This window comes from Carcharodon carcharias, chromosome 14, assembly GCF_017639515.1.
Source record: "Carcharodon carcharias isolate sCarCar2 chromosome 14, sCarCar2.pri, whole genome shotgun sequence".
NCBI classification, from domain to species: domain Eukaryota; kingdom Metazoa; phylum Chordata; class Chondrichthyes; order Lamniformes; family Lamnidae; genus Carcharodon; species Carcharodon carcharias.
In genome coordinates, this window is record NC_054480.1 from 30,105,490 (window position 1) to 30,122,555 (window position 17,066).

Sequence of the window (17,066 nt, forward strand, 5' to 3'; positions counted from 1 at the left end):
GCACATTTACCACAACCATTTTACCATTGTTCTCCAGCAGCAATATTTCGAAGGAATTGCAATGTTAAATTTGTTCCTGGCATTGTTATTTTCTCTATTTTTAATGGTTATTAACATGAGGGATAGTTATGTTGGGGGATGGAATTTGATTTCAAATACCTCGACTTAGATTTTCCTCCTCCCATCGGAGATTTTCGAACAGTCACACTGACTCTTGGAACAGCCATACTGACTCTTGGAACAGGACATCAGTTCCAGCATCTTAAGAGAGGAGGCAAAAAGCCCGAGCAATTTGGCTTTGGGACTGAGGAGAAGGAGAGCTACCCATTGTTGAGCCCTTTCTTCCTAAAAGGAGGACAATCACTATCCCATGGTCCACTGCTACTCCCTTGCCAACAGATCCTGAGGCCAGCAGCAGAATACAGGGGAATAGGGTGAGTTGCCAGTATGTGCCTCTTAAGTCATCAATTACAAATGGTAGGATTATACAGGGACAGCAGGTGTCCTTCCCTCTTGAGATAAAGCATGGAAAATATAGATTGGGATGAGAGAACGGTGGGTGGGGTTGTGAGTAGCTGTCAGCATATTTTCTGATTTTTCTTCCTCTATATCATTTATTTTCAGTGGTATAATGAAGGAAAAGCTGGTTCCTAGTTACAGCATCAGCATCTTACAGTTCAGATATAGCATAGCCAGATGCAGAGTTAAACTTCTACTCTACCCTAACCTACTATGACAGTGTGACATTTTTCCATTTCCCACAGCCTTCCTGTAACATCTGTGAGTGAGATTTCTAGTTAATGTCAGAAGTACACTTCTGTATTGTAGGCCTGTCACCATTAGCAACTAGATTGAGAATGTCCAAATTCATTACACGTAAGATGCTTATTGGCAACAAATAAAGGAAACTTTCATCTCATCAATCTGGACTGCATTTAAACCCATGTTCCAGAGATGAAAGGACAATGTTAAATCCTAAGATGATTGTCATGATTAGCATGTTTGTATGAAAGTCTTTTGTGTGCTATTTTAGTGTATTGTAAATCCACAAAAAGTAAATGGGTTCACAAATGCCTAATAATAGAGCCAATAGTAGTGCTTATTAGTCATCATTGGCCATCAATTTGAGGATGACGTCTACTCAGGATTGCAAGTTTCTGCCATTGGTGTTCATTTGACTAAAGGGGCCAATTTTCAACCCTTAGATCTTGGGGCATGTGGAATAAGTCAAACCACAAAGTAGTAGGATCCAGAATGCAGGATTTTCCTCCTTTTCTTTCCTTCTCTGCTGCCACTTTGCCTCATCATTAAGATCTTTAGATTGAAAGCATGATGCAGCTTGATGGACAAGTTGAACAATTTGGTAGCAAGCTCCTCCCAGTCATTAATGTCAGTACAGCTGCACTTCAAGGAGAGCTTCAGAGTGTTTTTGTAGCAATTTCTTTGACCTCCCCTGGAATGCTAGCCTTTTGAGAGTTGCTGTGGGAGAGGTGCTTTTCACCATTCAGTCTATTGTAATTGATCTTGTAGGAGGTTTGTCTGAATGCTCGTGGAGCTGGGTTCAAGAAGGACACTAGCGTTTGTTCGACGGTCCACCGATTTGAATCAGGAGGATGCAGCAGAGGTATTGCTGGTGGAATTTCTTTAGTGCTCCTATGTGTCGCTGATGCACAGCCTAGGTCTTACTGGAATACAGGAATGTGTGATGATAGCTGCTCTGTACACTATGACTTTTGTTGATTTTGTTGTCAAACACTCACTGCCGTAGTTTGTAGAAGGCTGAGCTGGCTCAGTTGATCTGGTGTTGAATCTCCTCATCAATGGTGGCCTTTTGAGAGAGGTGGCTGCCAAAGTATGGGAAGCGCTCCAGAGTGTCTCCTTCAACATATATGGGAGTTCGAATATTTGACTGACCAGGTCTGGGTTGATATTTGAGTTTTGTTTTGGCAACATTCAAGGACAGGCTGAGCTCCTTGTATGTGGAATTGAAGAGATTGAGGGTAGCTTGCAAATCTGATGCAGAGTGGGCAACAACAGTGCAGTTATCTGAAAACTATAAATCATAAATATCTATGGTGGTCAGTTTAGTTTTGACAAAGAGGCGAGTGAGATTAACGAGTTTCCTGTCGAGGCAATATTTAATACTGACACCAAGAGGGCATTTGATCTTTAATGAAGTGGGTAGCCACTGTCAGATAGATTCTAAATAATGTGGAGGCTATTGTGCAGCCATGCTTGACACTGCTCTGGATTTTAAAGGGGACTGTTTCAGATCTCCCACTCAAGACAGTTGCAGGATTGTGATCAAGCTTCTCGGACTTCCGAATCTTTGGAGCACAATCCACAGAGCCTCGTGACTTGCTGAGTCAAATGCTTAAGTCAGGTCCATGAATAACACTTTTCTTGGATTTGTCTGGCAACAAAGACCATGGCAGAGGTTCCTCTGGAAGGTCTAAAGCCACAGTGTGTCTCTGGGAGGATTCCCTCAGCCTCAGGAAGCAGGCAATTCAGGAGAATGTGTGCTGCCACTGCAGCCTCCTTCTGCCTTCGCAGCTGGTGGAACACAGAGTTCTCCTTTGCCTGTTCTGCCATTGAGGACTTTTTGGACCACACTTTGACACCTACCCCCAACCTTGTCGCCATGGGTGGCCCTACCAAGAGCAAGGAGTTCCTGAGGACAACGTTCAATGGATTGTCAGAGCAAACAAGCCTCTCCACCACATCAAGGTAGTGATCCACAGAGGGTGCTTATTACTAATAATGCTGAGCACAATGTGACCCTCCCCCCACCCTCCAGCCTCCACCAATCACCTTCCCGTCCCCCGGCAAATTTGTTTTATGCCTTAATGTTGTTCATTCCAAACCTTTTGTGACAAATGCTTTGTTGATGTTTAGTTTTTGGGCACTCACTGCCAGTCTTCAGCAGTATTGAGTGTTCTGGATTGGTGTTTACCTTATAGGATTGATTGGTTAAGGAAATGTTCTTATTTACTGCCAGGATGTTCACTGATTTGGCTTTCATGAAAATCTCAATGTGCTTTGTGGATATCTGATTTTTCTTTTGGTAGACATCATTGTGTTCAGTAATAGAATGCTGCCCTATTGATAATAAATACATAGACATCAATCATTTACATTGATGTATCTCAGTAAGTGGTGAGATTATCTCTGTACTTCAGTACAGTTCAAATGAACAGTGCACAAATTCTCTTTGACCATCAAAGCTTCAATTGGGAAAAATGGCTCAAGTAAATGTTATAATGCCTTAAATGTACATATTTATTGTTGAAAGTCAATTTTAAGGAAAGAAGACAAAATAATATAAATCAAGATACGTCTATAAGTAATTTCATCTGATGAATAATGTAAATGGGTTATTTTAATAATTTGTTAGAAAAAGATGTAATGCCAGAGGAGTGACAGATGAAATGAATGAAAGTTGGTGTATTCCCAAGGACCATAGGCTGCTCTCTCATTAGACAGAGACGACTGGTGCTGTTTAACCTGAGGTTCACCACACCTCAGGCAAGGGGGTGAGGTTGAGAAGGTGGGACCTTCATGGATGACCTCAGCTGGTTCAGGAACTGAACCCATGCTGTTGGCGCCACTCTGTATCATAAACCAGCCATCCAGCCAACTGACCTGACATACCCACCCAATGACAGATAACTAATGTTATACCAATAATGTCATGTCTCGAAGACATGAAAGAGATCATAAACTGTTAAATCAAACCTTGCCCTTTTGATTACTTAAAAAGTGGTCTTTGCTGAACCAAAAGATGGCTGTTACAGGTCACATGATTCACAAGTTGGCTACAGTTTCTGGAAATTTCCAACAGCAGTTACAGGACAAAAGCTAACACTCATCCTTGTGGAATCTTATACCTCTCACTGCGAGGACACCTTAAAATTAATGAAACCAGGGGCCAGCAGACAATCCATCTCCCCAGCCTGGTCCTATAAAAATGGGAAGTCATCAAACCATGTCACACTAATAGAGATGCTGAAAGTCACCAATTGTCTCCTTAGGTGAACAATGGATTTTGAGCAGAGGCATAAAAACTGCTTATTAGCCTGTAACTGACTCATTAAAGGGCAACATGAGCTAAGCTTCGGGCCTTTGGGAAGTATTAGTACTACATTTCCAGACTCGCAACTCAGTTTACTGTTTTAAACTCCAGCCTGAAAACATCAAAGAAGATTTCAAGCTGACCAGCAGTCTGCAACAAGTCTAAGTTCCTCAAATTCTGTTTCTCTGGAAGATTCCAAGATTCCTGCCATCACCTGCTGAGCAGACCAAGTTTCTGTAGGCCAACCTCATCCTGTTATGTCACCATTAACTTTAGAGGAATTCTGCAAAATCCTGCTTCAGCTAAACTGTAGCTCCTCTATGAAAGAACCCTGACTAGAATCTGACTTTCTGGACTCTTTTAAATTATTCATAGTTAGGAAAGAGGAGTTTTACATCTTATTGTATGTTTGTGTGTATGTATGAAGTTGCAACCATTCCCTGATTTGAATGTGTGAATGAACTATACTTCTGATTTAACCCTAAAGAGGGTTTGCTGTGAGTCACTAAAAAAAATTGACCTCGCAAACATAGGGTTTGGCCATAACCTACTTCAAAAGTTAAAAACGCCTCTGCTTTTGGACAGACAGTGAGAAAAATAAAGGAGTTCAGTTTTGTTTCCCAGCCCTGTCTGTAACAGGAAAACATGAAAAACATCTAGAAACCAAAAACATAATTTTTAAAAAATTCACTCATGGGATATTGTCTTTGCTGCCCATCCCCAGTTGCCCCCGAGAAGGTGGTAGTGATGGCGTAGTGGTATTATCGCTGGACTAGTAATGTAGAGACCCAGGATAATGCTCTGGAGACCTGGGTTCGAATCCCGCCACGGCAGATGGTGGAATTTGAATTCAGTAAAAATCTGGAATTAAAAGTCTAATGATGACTATGAAATCAATGTCGATTATTGTAAAAACCATCTGGTTCACAAATGTCCTTTAGGGAAGGAAATCTGTCATCTTTATCTGGTCTGGCCTACATGTGATTCCAGACCCACAGCAATGTAGTTGACTCTTAAATAGCCTAGCAAGCCACTCAGTTGTAACAAACTGCAACAATGACACATAATAAATAGTCAAAAACTCAGCAGGTCTGGCAGCATCTGCGGAGAGGAACACAGTTAACGTTTCCTTTCCACAGATGCTGCCAGACCTGCTGAGTTTTTCCAGGTATTTTTATTTTTATTTTTGTTTTGGATTTCCAGCATCTGCAGTTTTTTGCTTTTATAATAAATAGTCAACATTGAATTCAGGTCTTACTTGACCAAACTCATTGAATTCTTTGAAGAGGTAACAGGGAGAGAGTAGATATGGTAATGGAGCTGATGCAATATAGCTTTCCTAAAAGCATCACTTAATAGAGCAATGAGCGTCCAAAATCAAGGGGGCAATTAGCAGAATAGATAAAAACAAAAAAACTGCAGATGCTGGAAATCCAAAACAAAAACAGAATTACCTGGAAAAACTCAGCAGGTCTGGCAGCATCGGCGGAGAAGAAAAGAGTTGACGTTTCGAGTCCTCATGACCCTTCGACAGAACTTGAGTTCGAGTCCAAGAAAAGGACTTTTCTTTTCTTGGACTCGAACTCAAGTTCTGTCGAAGGGTCATGAGGACTCGAAACGTCAACTCTTTTCTTCTCCGCCGATGCTGCCAGACCTGCTGAGTTTTTCCAGGTAATTCTGTTTTTGTTGTAGCAGAATAGATAGCTGGCTGGCTTCAATATAAGGAAAAATTTTTTTTTATAATCGTAAAAAATGGAAAATCATCTATCAAGGATCAGTGCTGGGATCCCAGTTGTTCGCAATCTATATTAACAATTGAACATCCAATTTGGAATCTAAAACATAATTTGCTGTCATCCATAAATATAGAAATTTGAAGGGTTATTTAATATTGAAGAGATTTGCAATAAATTACAAGAAGATATTAATAAACTTGCAGAATGGCCATATAATTGGTGAATTATCATAGGTAAGTATGAGATATTACATTTTGGAAAAATAACAAGGTCACATTGGGAAATAAGAATTTATATAAGGTAGAAGAAGAAAATGTGTGATGCAATTCAATAAGGCTATAACAAATCAAACCAAGCACTAGTGTTTGTCTCTTGAAGAATAGAATAGAATAAAAAAGTAGAGAAGTTCTAATAAACTTGTATTGAATCTTGGTTAGACTACACTTGGAGTACTGCATGCAGTTTGAATTTCCAGTGGACAATTTCCCTGCTCCCCGGGACCCTCCAATAAAGTCTCTGACACTGAGTTTGAGTCAAAGATTTCGGAGAGTTCTGACTTCCTTACCTGGACAGTTGGCCAGGAAATGTTAGACAGAAAGATTCTAGGCTAACTCTTTGGTAACTGTGCAATTAATATCTCAGACTCCCCGCTCGACCCCCCAATTGCACCCTGACCCAACCTGACTAGCCCCCACCACCTGACAGCCCCTCCCTGCCCTCCCCAACTATCCTCTGACCCATCTATTCCCACTCACCCACTCTACCCACCTCACCCAGCTGGCACCCTACTCATTCACCCACCAACCCATTTACACACCTAAACACTCACCCATTCACTCGCACATTCATTCATTAACACATTGAGGACCTTTGAACACTTGACAGAATACGGCAGCTAGTGACATGAAAAGAATGTGGGGTTTCCACACAGATTCTCTTCGCTGCTCTCTGTGAGAATTCCTGTGCTGAGGGAGTTCCATCAGAAGTCAGAGCCCTTTCAACATATGCAATTAAATGGGTAATCTTCTGTTTGGTCAGTCTTGGACACAGGCCTTCCGACTCTGATCAGAAACTTTGGGCTATTGCATGTTACTAAAGTCAAAATAACAGAATGTTAGACTGTCTTTAAATCCTGAGAGTAGCCCGTTTAGGTACATGAATAACGGAAAATTTGGTTGCAGGCTCTTTGGGGGTTTGATAGCATCATCATTCTCTTGGATTTGTTGCATTGCTTTGGGGGGTTTGTAGAACTGAAATTATCGTTAAATATATGACACAAGGCCTGTTTCTAATTCCATACTTAACTAAATGTTCACAATATTACAATTGCTGTCATTGAACATACCCAGACTTTCCTTAACATAGTTCAATAGCTGCTTAATCTGAATTAATAGTAATGGCTGCCACTTATTCTCAGAGGATAGCTATTCCAGTCAGTCGAAGGAACTTCCATAAAATGAAGAATTCCCTTTATAATTCTGACAAAGGATATTTGATGAATATTGTACTGTCCCTGAGTCTTTTTTATTTGTTCATGAAAAATGGGCATCGCTGACTAGGCCAGCATTTATTTCCCATCCCTAATTGCCCTTGAGAAGGTGGCGGTGAGCTGCCTTCTTGAACCACTGCAGTCCATGTGCTGTAGGAACATCCACAGTGCTTTAGGGAGGGAGTACCAGGATTTTGACCCATTGACAGTGAAGAAAGAGCAATATATTTCCAAGTCAGGATGGTGTGTGACTTGGAGGGAAACTTGCAGGTGGTGGTGTTCCCATGCACCTGCTGCCCTTGTCCTTCTAGGTGTTAGAGGTCATGAGTATGGAAAGTACTGTCAAAGGAGCCTTGGAAGTTCCTGCAGTGCATCTTGTAGATGGTACACACTGCTGCCACTGTGTGTTGGTTGTGAAGGTGGTGAATGGGGATGCTAATCAAGCAGGACTGCTTTGTCCTGAAGGTGTTGAACTTCTTGAGTATTATTGGAGCTGCACTCATCCAGGCAAGTGGAGAGTATTCCATCACACTCCTGACTTGTGCCTTGTGGATGTGGACAGACTTTAGGGAGTCTGGTGGTGAGTCTGCAGAATTCCTAGCCTCTGATCTGCTGTTATAGTCACAATATTTATATAGCTGATCCAGTTCAGTTTCTGGTCAATGGTAACACCCAGCATGTTGATAGTTAATGGAGCTGAACCAATTCTCTTAACATGCACTAACTAATTTAATCATTAATCATCAACTTTGTCTATTCTAAGATTTTAAAAAATAATTGAGACTAGAATGATTGCAAGTGAATTGTAGAATGTTGTGATAGTATTACATAGCCTTTTATTTTTACTTTGTCCTGCTAAATTAAAAATAAACTGTATTTCCCAAAATTTGCTGCATTTTTTTGTGCTTGTGGGAAGAAAATACACAATGAGTCTAACCTTGAAAAGGAGCTTTTGCTGTCCAGTTTACAAACTGACATAGAAATGAAAGCTGCCTGCATCCTTTCTTGTGAACTAGCTTGTAAATTTGAAGTTCGCATGTATAAATTTATAGATATGGAGGTCAGTGCCTGGTTTACTTGATAAGAAACTGCTTCCTTGTTCCTTATCCAGTTACCCATAAGCCTTTTGGTGCCACTAAATTCCAAGTTAGCCGTTAAAGCAAATTTTCTGAAATGATTTGAATGTAAATAAGAGATTACATCAGCTATTACATTTTGAATACCAGGCATGTGCTTGCCCTGTGTAAGATGTTGTTTATGAGATCCAGTGCTCTCCCTGTAAGATGATCAGTACAAGCAGTTGACAAGCTTCTGAGCCTAGGTATACAGGACTTCTGCTCTTAAACCCTTGGAAATCCACTATGGTGGCCAACTTCTGTTTAGAGGTGTGTTTCCCCAGCCTGGACTACCTCATGTATCTGTAGGAAAGCTTTAATTGCTCGTTTCTAACCATATAATTTCTATAGCGTGAATACCACATGGTGTTAGCTCTAATTGTCCAAGAACAGTAGTCAGGTAAAGAAATTGAGTGAGAAATTGAGCTCATGTGATGCCCAAAAGATGGCACTAAAGTGCCCTTAGAGCTCCAAGGCAGGGTATACACGCATACAAATCATCTGAACACCATATTGGAGCAGACGTTAACATACACAGTGAACATCCACCAGAAGTATGTAGTACAGGCAGATCCAGACGTCAATCAGTACGCACTAGTGTTTTGATGCCAACAATGCTATTTCGGAACTCAATGCCCTTTATTAACCTCGCACAGTCAAACACATGGTCAGCAACATGAGGGACACCCCACCACTATTATTTAAAGGGATCATCAACTACTTACTGGTTAGTTGCTGGTTGACTTCTTCTGGCTGTTGCTTCTATGAGTATTTGGTGTTTTTTTATAGTTGTTTCAAATTGTAGAAGACTGCAGGTAGTAGTTTACCGAAGACTTTCTGTTGACTTCAAGGTGCCTCCACAAACCAGTTGTTCCCAGATATAGGTTCAATGCTTAATATTCCCCTTGGAATACATCATTAACAGAGGTCACACAGAGCAGGACAAGCTTTTAGAAGAGGGAGGAGGAGGAAGATGGGAAGAAGGGTCCTCAGCAGGGAGCCACACAGGCAAGCAATTCTCCTAACTGAACTTCAAGGAAGAACAATGTGTAAGATGTCTACCCTTTAGTAAGCACGTCATCACTGAAACCTGCTACATGCTCAGGCGTATACAACTACAGGCTCAGATCAGGGCAATGACTGGATTGTCTCTAGCTGTGACAATGAGCCTAGTGATGAACTTTATGCCTCTGATCTCTTGCAGATTGGAGCTGGAGATATTTGCAGCATCTCATGGTTTCCCATCTATAATGGAGATCACTACGGTTCTGTATTCAAAGAGAGTAAACTATAAGTCATTCTCTCTTTCCTGGGTTAAGCAGGTAAAATGAGCAGGTGCTTTGCCAGGATTGCAAGTTTTCCCAAGGAGAAGGGTGCCATTGACTGCAAACATATTGCTTTATGAGCACTGCATTAAAACATTGCCCTATACTGGACCCAAAAGGAATTTCATTCCAGCTGGTGTGTGACCATAGGCAGCCAAGCATGCAGATCAATTCCCAGTATCCTGCCAATGATGGCGTTGCGTTCAATTTTCTGGGAGGCCGGGGCACTGATGGAGTGGCAGTGTTGGGAGGATGAGTGCAGTCTTCCTGAGAAAGGATCGCAGGTTTGTGTTCCATGGAGCCACTGTCACTCCCCAGGATGCCGCATCAGCAATTCATTTAATCTGTTGGAGGACAGAAATAAAAGCAAAAAATGTTGGAAATATACTCAGTAGGTCAGGCTTTCCTACCTAACGTTGTGCCATCAGCAAATGTAGCTGCCATACATTTGGTCCCTTCAGCCAAGTCATTGATATGGATTGTAAATAGTTGAGGTCCCAGCACTGATCCCTGTGGCACTCCACTAGTTATAGCTTGCCAATTTGAAAAAGACCTATTTATCCAAACTCCCTGCTTTCTGTTTGCTAACTAATCCTCTATCCATGCTAATATGTTATCCGCTACACCCTGAGCTCTTATTTTGTGTAGTAACCTTTGATGTGGCACCTTATTGAATGCCTTTTGGAAATCCAAGTACAACACATCAATAGGTTCCCCTTTATCCACATTGCTTGTTATTTGCTCAAAGAAAACTAAATTAGTTGAGCATGATTTGCCTTTCACAAAACCATGTTAAATCTGCCTGATTAGAACCATAGAAAAGTTACAGCACAGAAGGATGCCATTCGGCCCATCTTATCTTTGCCAGTCCAAGGACACCCAGGTGCCCTCTCTAATCCCGCCTTCCTGTACCTGGCCCATAACCCTGCAGCTTACAGCACTTAAGGTGCAGATCCAGGTACTTTTTAAAAAGATTGTGTTATGATTTTCTAAATGTCCTGCTATTACCTCAATAATAGATTCTAGCATTTTCCTGCTTTCTGTATATTCCCTTTCTCGAATAGCAATATTACATTTGCAATTTTCCAATCCACTGAGACCATTCCCAAATCTAGGAAATTTGGAAAATCACAACTAATGCACTTTGTGGCAACGTGTTATTGTCCATCCCTGGTTGCCCTTGAGAAGGTGATGGTAAGCCTCCTTCTTTAACAGTTGCAGTTCATCTACACAAGGTGTGCGCACACATTGCTGTTAGGGCGGGAATTTTAGGATTTTGACACAGTGACAATGAAGGAATGGTGATATCGTTCCAAGTCAGTATGGTATGTGACTTGGAGGGGAACCTTCTGGTGTTCCCATGTACCTGCCATCGTTGTCCTTCTTGGCAGTAGGAGTCATAGATTTAGAAGGTGATGTTGTAAAAGCCTAGGCAAGTTGCTGCAATGCAGCAAAGTTGTGCCAGTGTAAGAAAAGGTAATTGGTGGATCGGGTTCCGATTAAAGCAGGTGCTTTAACCTGGTTTGCAACAAGTTTCTTGAATGTTGTTGGAGCTGCACTCGTCCAGGTAAGTGGATAATATTCCATCACACTCCTGACTTGTGCGTTGTAGTTAGTGGAAAAACTTTGGAGAATCAGAAAGCTTGCTGCAGAATACCCACTTTCTGACCTGCCTGCTCTTGTAGCGCCAGAATTTATGTGCCTGGTCCAGTTATGTTTCTGTTTTGGCTCCCATGGTGTTGATGGAGGGGGATTTGATGATGGTAATTATGTTGAATATCAAGGGGAAGAGATCCTCTCTTGTTGGAGATGGTCTGGCATAAATGTTACTTTTCACTCATCAGTCTAGGCTTGAATGTTGCATGCAGTGCTTTATTATCTGAGGAGTTGTGAATGGTACGAACTCAGTGCAATCATTCGTGAATGTCTGAATTCTGACCTTATGATGGATTGAAAGTCATTGAGGGAGTGGTTGAAATGCTTGGGCCTAGGACACTGCCCTGAGGAAGTCCTGTACTAATGTTCTGGGGCTGAGACGATTGGCCTCTAACAACCACGACCATCTTCCTTTATGCTAGGTATGACTCCAACCAGTGAAAGGTTTTCTCCCCAATCCTGATTGACTACAATTTTGCTAGAGCTCTCAGGTCACACTCAACTTTGCTGACTTGATGTTTAGGTCAGTCTGCTATGGCTACTGCAAGTATATGGCTAGAATTAATCAGGTTATCATGTGTAACAACATTATAATTGCATTCAAAATATCACGGTTATAATGACACTATGCATTGCTTCCAAAACAATGTTTGCTCCTACATGTATAAAGCCAAGTTTAAGTGCAAGGAACTATTATTCTTTTGAACTGAGATCATTGATACTGCAAAACGAACCAACTGACATTTGGTGAAACATCATTCCAGACAAATTAAGAAATCCCTCTAAGGTCAGGCTCTCTTTATTTTCAACAACTAATCCAAAGAATATATTACAGGTTTCAATTATAGGCCATATATATTAGCCCAGATCTTCCGGGCAGTGGCAAAAATAGTCGGATTGCCTTTATGCTCATAAATTCCCCAATTCGATGCTGCTGTGCATTTTTCCAGTGTCTTCCAATCCCAGATATCACAGAAATGCAAAGCGCAGCATTCCCTGGGGAACTCCATCAGAGTGGAATAGAGTCTGGGGAAGGCAGAACACCCTCTCCTTTTATGACACTAGCTGCTGTGTGGTAAGTTTAAAGGTCCATTATGAATGTTAGTGAATGTAGGAGTGAATGAGTGAGTAGGTGGGTAAGGTGGGTGGTCGTGTTGGGTCAGAAGGGTAGTCAGGTCGGGGGGGCGGGGTTAGTCGAGTGGTACTTGGGTGGTTCGGGCGGGGGCGGTGAGGAGTGTCAGGGGTGCTATTTGAATCCGAGCCAGATAACGATATATGAAACATGGTTCAGATCTTTTCCTTGTTAGGGTTATTCACGGGATGCAGCATTACAGATCTCTGCCTTCTAACTATTAACCCAGTGTCCAAGCTGACTCTCTTCATATGTGCTCTCAGTCCTTAATCAAACAAGGCCCATCTTTTTTGTAACTTTAACAACATAATAAACCAACTATTAACAGATTTCCCCTTCTTTCTTTCAACAAAAACTTTAGAACATACTTAAATAATTATAAAAACAATCCAGAGAAAAACATTGGTTTTCTGTATTTTTTACAGCACATCATAACGCAAGACCTCACTCTTCTAGGACCTCCAACTATTTCTTGGAGCAAGAAATTATACTCTGCGGCTTATTTTAAAGATCTCTTTTTCTTGCAATATTTCCTTTATAATAGCAAGGTCAATCCTCAACTTTTATCAATGACACACTTTGTCAAATGAGCATTAAGCCAAAGAGGATGGTTATCCATATAGCATTTTATGAGCAAACTGTTCTCGGAATGCCCCTTATATAGTATTTCCTCCAGATTGTTAGATAAATACAATCCCATATCTGTCACTTAACACACAGATACAGGAATACAAATCAGACTTAAACATTAAAGCTAAAACTCATTCCTAACATTCACAAATGCCAATATAACTTACCTAAACTGCTTCTATTTCCTAACATTTCTTTGGATGCAAGATCATCTTTCTGGAGGAGTTGGTACAATTTATTGCGATATGATTAACATTTTCTAGGTATGATTGTTGATTCAAGGTTACCCCCAACCTAGTCTGCTTATTTTTAACCCTACTTATTTAAAGGCCCCCTGAAGTCTGACTTCCAATCTTCAGTTTCCTTTTTATCTTTTCTAAAACAAATTGCCAAATTCCACAGAATCTCCCCATAGAAAAATCATCAATGTGCAACATAAAGATGCTTGCGAGTTTCTCTTTGTGATAACGGAAGAACATTGCTGGGTCTGCTTTCAGCTCAATACAATCTACTTTTAGCAAGATGCACCTAACTGAGAAGTACCATACCCTCAACACAACATTTAATTCATTTGTTTAATTTCCACAGCTTCCCTTCTACATCGCTCTCTTCTTAAGGTGGTTTCAAAAGCACTTTTTTTTAAAATCTTTCAACTTGCCAAAATGCAGCTTTTATATCAATCAACCTACATTCCCATGAATATGTGGCTAAGAGAGCTAAGAAAATCTTAGAGATTACTTTTCCTGCAAAGGGGATGTCTACTCTAACATCTCGATCACCAAGTGTCCCTTCAAAACCCTAAGCCACTAGTCTCGCTTTAGCTTTATATATCCCATCAGGAAGTACTTTTTCTGTACATACCCACCTGTGTGATAAGTCAGTCTGTCTCCTATTTCACACTTCAAAATGGACACCAAATTCTTTCCGACCATCAAACTATTTTTGTTTCACATCTCTTATCAATTTATCTTCCAATTTGTTTGTAGCCACCAATACTTTCCAATCTTAATGGCTTCTACATAAAGTGTCACTCCTAGATTGTTCTATTGTCCCTGTTCTAGTCAAACAATGGCCTCTGCCTGCCCTCCTATCTCTCTCTAGACTACTGCTACATGACCTCTCCCTCTCATGAGGTTCTGTTGCCAGTATGTGATTGTTTCCCAGCGCTGGAGTCACAGTCAGATCTTCTACGGGAACTCGCATCGCATTTTCTAGTTTTCCACAGTTTCAACTTAATTTTCCAATCCATTGATCTTACCTCTTGTCCATTATCTTAAATATTTAGCCAATTTTTGAATTTGCTGGTAGCTTTCCCTGCTCTCCCTAGAATGGTCACATCCCTCCATTGACTGGACCCTTCTGGTATGTCTGTTACCTGAGTACTGACTTTTGTTAGTTGTCATTTGGGTAAAATAGCCCTATTCTGTGTATTGTTATCATTTTGTCTGTTGTCATCCAGCCTCTTACCTATTCTGCTCCTCATACCTGTCAAACATACGAATGTGTAAAGTGCGAGGCGTCTCACAACCTTCGACTAATTATTCAGATTCTGCAAGATCATCATCAATCCCAATTATCTTAGGTGAATATACCCTAATTGTTTGACTACCATGTAAGAGAATTACTATCTTCCCATCATTCTCTATCACTTTACCCGGACCGTTCCATGCTTTCTGACCCTCTCTATTTCAGTATGCTAAATTCTCAGGATTAAAGTTTACCTCAGATGGTCTTATGTTACACGGTGAGGCTCGCCAAATTTTCCACCTTCATGAATGCCCTTCTCCCTGCGTGTAGGACATTAAGTGTACAGAAGAATGCAACTAATTATAATATCTTTCTAAAACCATGAGGGATGAACCTAGTGCTAATGGGTGACTTACATTAGGCCGTGATGGTGTCTCCTGATACTTTTTGGGTAATTCCCATTTTTCACTAGTTTTGTCAATGAGCTTTGTGTATTCCTCAACCACCCTGCATCCTTTATTAGGATTTTTAACCAGTGACAGGAGGGATAAACAAGTCGTTGATGTAACTTTAAAACAATTTGCTTTTTTCTCTCAAATTCCTATTACCTGATGTCACTGACACTTTTTTAACATTCTGATTAGAAATCCTAGGTTTTGTTAATTAATGTCCCGAGTGGGTAAGTTGCAAATCAACTGACTTTCCAAAGACAATTGCTTCATCATGTTCCATGCTTAATTTCATTTGTGACTTTTTCATGGATGGCTTGCTCAGCAGCAAGAGCATCTCCATTATTAGTACTGATGTAGCATCTAAAGTGGCTTACCCCAGCTATCGTGCATGAAATCACCAATCTTTTCGGCGACCTTAAAGTGTTGTCATGCCAGAACACCAAGTAGAACTTTTCATAGTCCTTTACCTTACTTCAATCCTTACTATTGAATGAATCTAAACAACTTTCAACAAATTATGCACATATTATGGATGTGCAACCACTGTCAGTGTGATTTGGACAAGCTGAGTGAGTGGGCAAATGCATGGCAGATGCATTATAATGTGGGTAAATATGAGGTTATCCATTTTGGTAGCAAAAACAGGAAGGCAGATTATTATCTGAATGCCTATAAATTGAGAGAGGGGAATGTGCAACGAGACCTGGACGTTCTTGTACACCAGTCGCTGAAGGTAAACATGCAGGTGCAGCAGGTGGTAAAGAAGGCAAAGGCTATGTTGGCCTTCATAGCCAGAGGATTCGCGTACAGGAGCAGGGATGTCTTGCTGCAATTATACAGGGCCTTGGTGAGACCACACCTGGAATATTGTGTGCAGTTTTGGTCTCCTTATCTGAGGAAGGATGTTCTTGCTATAGAGGGAGTGCAGCGAATGTTTAACCGACTGATTCCTGGGATGGCGGGACTGAAATATGAGGAGAGATTGAGTCAGTTAGGATTATGTTCGCTGGAGTTCAGAAGAATGAGGGGGATCTCATAGAAACCTATAAAATTCTAACAGGACTACACAGGGTAGATGCAGGAAGGATGTTCCTCATGGTGGGGGAGTCCAGAACCAGGGGTCACAGTTTGAGGATACGGGGTAGACCATTTAGGACTGAGATGAGGAGAAATTTCTTCATCCGGAGAGTTGTGAGATCTGTGGAATTTGCTACCACAGAAAATAGTTGAAGGCAAAAACATTGTATGTTTTCAAGAAGGAGTTGGATATAGCTCTTTGGGTGAAAGGGATCAAAGGGTATGGGGAGAAAGCGGGAGCAGGCTATTGAGTTGCATTATCAGCACAGTTAAAAGAATCTGTGACTATTACACTCATTACCAGACTGAAGCCTCTTGTAACCAGTACAATTCCTGCAGACTGATCAATATTGTCATCTTGCCCTTCTAAATCTTCCTTGTTGTGCATCGCCTCGAAAATCCTGTTGTACCATTTTGGACAATTTACCGCATAACAAGATTTTGAATCACATCTAGAACATGTGTTAACAATTCCCCGGGTATTCCTGGGGTTCATTCTTCCATTATTATTACTCCGTTCCTTTCATCTGCCAGATCTGTCAAAAAGGTCTCCATCCTCATTTCTTTTGTCTGTGATTCTTCTGTTGTATTGATGCCTGCGCCCCATATCTAAATGGCCTCAAAATCCATGAGCATTGAATCCTTCATCTTTTGTGCTACTGCTAAATGTCCCATTTGTGCCATGAAGGCCGCTGGAAATTAGTTATTTCCCAGGAATTTTTTTAAAGCCTCAAACATAAGACCCAAAAATGTGTCTCTCTCCAGGAACCTATCCACGTGCGACACTTTGGCACAATCCAACAAATTGAAAGCAAGCATTGAACCAGAAATTTCCAAATAGAATTTCTGCAACCTTGTACATAATCTGTTACATTCCATGATATATTCCTCCATGGACTGCTTATCCATCTTTCT

At 41.0% G+C, this 17,066-nt stretch overlaps 1 protein-coding gene across 1 annotated transcript in view; it reads left to right on the forward strand.

The window, feature by feature from the left end:
* ptprt (protein tyrosine phosphatase receptor type T) overlaps nucleotides 1-17,066 on the forward strand; it is a 1,444,026-nt gene that overhangs the window by 716,776 nt on the left and 710,184 nt on the right. The gene's annotated exons all lie outside the window — the stretch shown is intronic.